Below are 3,184 nucleotides of genomic sequence, written 5' to 3'. Positions count from 1 at the left end.
AATTCCGTGAAAGGAATTGAGACTTCTAAGTTCTTCACAATTTCCATGAACTTTCCAAGTTGATCATCAAATTTGGGCTTGGCTTGACGACTTGGAAAAGGAAGTCTAATCACAATGGGCTCCTTTTCTTTGGTTTTGTCTTCATTTTTCTTTGAACTTTCTTCTTTTGATGATTCCCCTTCCTTGGGACCTTCCACCACAACTTCATTCTCACTAGCTCTCACAACTTCATCCTCAACTTGCTTTTTCGGTGCTTCATATCTTGTACCACTTCTCAAGTGAATGGCACTAACCGTTTCATGTCTAGGGGATTACCTTGAGGTGGTAATTGCCCCTTTTGTCTTGATGAGCTTGAAGATGCTAGTTGGGTCAATTGTGTTTCCAACATCTTGGTGTGAGCTAGAATGTTGTTGATGGTGGTATCCTTCGCTTGGCTATCCTTTTGCATTTGGGTGAAGAATTCTTGTTGATTTTTTTGCATTTGAATGACCGCTTTTTGGACATCAAAACTTTGGTCATTGTGGTGATTGTATGGATTTTGGTTTTGGTAGCCTTGGTTTTGATTGAAAAAGGGCCTTTGATTTTGATTTCTCATGGGTGGTGGAGTGTATGTAGTTTGAGGGTTTTGGACATTTTGGCTCTTGTATGAGAGATTTGGGTGGAACTTGGTGTTTTCATTGTAAAAATTTGAATAAGGGGTGCCACTTTTGTAAGCTTGGAAAGCATTGACTTGTTCGGTTGTTCCCCTACATTCACTTGAGTCATGACCCAAGGTTCCACAATTCTCACATATCCCGCTTGGGATTGATGAGGATGCCGTCATGGCATTGACATGATGCTTTGATGATTTTGAGCTTTCCTCAAGTCTAGCCATAGCTTGTTCAAACTTCAAGTTGATTGTGTCAATGTGAGCACTAAGTTGAGCACCCAATTGAGTAACGGTGTCCACTTCATACTTTCCTCCTCTAGTAGCCTTGCGAGGCCTACTATATTGCGAATTATGGACCGCCATTTCCTCAATCTTGTTCCATGTTTGATTGTCATCAACTTCGGTGAACATTCCATTTGATCCCATATTGAGAATGTTCCTTGAATCTTCATATAAACCATTCCAAAATTGTTGCACTAAAAACCATTCGCTAAGTCCATGGTGAGGACATGAGCGACAAATACCTTTGAACCGCTCCCAAGCTTCATACAAAGACTCTTCATCCCTTTGCTTAAAACCCGTAATTTGAGCTCTTAGCATATTGGTCTTCTCCGGTGGGTAGAATTTTTTGTAGAAAGCTAGAGCTAGCTTCTTCCAAGAATCTATTCCAAGGGTGGTCTTATCAAGGCTCTTCAACCATTGCTTTGCGGTGCCGATTAACGAAAAAGGAAATAAGACCCATCTTATTTGGTCTTGAGTCACGCCCGTTTGAGAGATAGCTTCACAATAATCACAAAATGTTTCCATATGAGAATGAGGGTCCTCACTAGGCATTCCCACGAATTGGCTCCTCTCAACTAGTTGGATGAAGGCGGACTTGGCAATAAAGTTTCCGGTAAGATGTTGTGGGGTAGGAGTACCATTTGGTAGGTCCTCCTCGGTGGGTATAGAGTGTGACGAGAATTTAGGCATTGTAGGTGGATTTTGTGTGGTATTGTTTAATGGGTTCTCTTCTCCTTCTATTGCGAAAGGATTGACAAACTCACTAGTGGGTTGAACAACTTCACCAACACCTCCCAAATTCCTCCTAACAAGTCTCCTATTATTCGTCAAGGTTCTTTCGATTTCACGGTCAAAAGGTAACAAATCTCTTTGTAACCTTCTAGACATGCAAAATATCAAACAACTAGAAAACAATTAGAACAAACCTTGAGGAGTTTTACTTCCCCAAGGTGAAAAAGACACAACTAAAAACAATAAAAGAAATCTTAAATCAATTAAACACCGTCCCCGCCAACGGCGCCATTTTTGATCGGGTCCATTTGGTGTTCACAATTAAGCATATGTGGTCGTTGGTCAATGGTCGATACAAAACACAATTTATACTTCACAAACAACTCTACAATTAGTAAAGAGGCAAGTAAAGGTCGGATCCCAAGGGACGGGTATTGAAATGAAGATTCTATTGTAACTAGTGGTGTCTAGGGGTGTCACAAATTGGGTTGATGTAGAAGGTCACTAAACTAAAATAGCAATGAAAATAAACTAACAAGGTAAATGAAATAAGGGTGTAAACAATTGATTAAAAGCACTAGGTTGTCATGGGTTCATAGGGGAATCATGGGATATGATCATACAAACATGTTCTCAAATTATAAGCAAGCAATTATTGTTGTGATGGATTGAGTTGGGTTATATCTTACAATCCTAGGAAAGTTTGGGTCCGGAGCCGAATCTCTTGGATTGTACAACACCTACAAGTCGACTTAATCTTCCCTACTTAACACATGCATGGTCTAACAAGACTCGAGTTGGGTTATGTCTTACAAGTCAAGTTGAAAGGATAGAAGATGATAGTAAATGCAAGGATTCATAGGCTTAGCATTTCATCAAATATAACATGTGCATGTATTAAGATCAAAACAAGCAAGCAAATAAGATATGAAAGCATATTAATTTAAGCATGAATCATTCCCCATGTTGGTTTCCCCTAATCACCCATTAAACCCTAGCTAAGAGACTACTCACTCATTATCATATTGATCATGCTAGAAAGGTTGTCAATCATACTAACATAATGAAACATGATGAATAAATGAAAGTAATTAGCAATAATTAAAAAGGGATTAAGAGATTATACCTACTAATGATTCCAATAATAAAGCAAGAATAATAGAAGAACTTGATGATTGATGGAAGGTTGTCAATCTCCCAATAAACCCAATAATCTTCTAATTACCCAAAATAAATGAAGAACTAGAGAGAGATTAAAGAACTAAAACTTGGATTAAAACTTGATTAATATTTGATTACAATATTGAAGAGAGATTTGATTGATATTAACTACTCTAATTATTGATAAGAAGAACATGCTCCTCTAATTAGACTAATGGGGTATTTATAGTGAAAATTAGGGAGGATGCATTAGGGTTAACTAAGGGCTAAACTAGTAATTACACTTTTTAAGTTGAGCAAGGAGCCTCAGGGATTGTCCGAGAGAAGGGCTTCTCCATTTCGTAGCTTCAAGAACGAAAT

The 3,184-nt window shown here is 38.3% G+C and overlaps 1 non-coding gene across 1 annotated transcript; it reads left to right on the top strand.

Moving 5' to 3' along the window:
• Nucleotides 1-1,142: 1,142 nt before the first annotated feature.
• LOC141593623 (small nucleolar RNA R71) lies at nucleotides 1,143-1,249 on the top strand. Its single transcript, XR_012521698.1, has one exon. It is a non-coding gene; the product is annotated as a small nucleolar RNA R71 (small nucleolar RNA).
• The last annotated feature ends 1,935 nt before the right edge of the window (nucleotides 1,250-3,184 follow it).

The sequence above is a fragment of the Silene latifolia genome, chromosome 7, assembly GCF_048544455.1.
Source record: "Silene latifolia isolate original U9 population chromosome 7, ASM4854445v1, whole genome shotgun sequence".
NCBI lineage: Eukaryota > Viridiplantae > Streptophyta > Magnoliopsida > Caryophyllales > Caryophyllaceae > Silene > Silene latifolia.
This window is presented reverse-complemented; position numbering and strand designations above follow the sequence as displayed.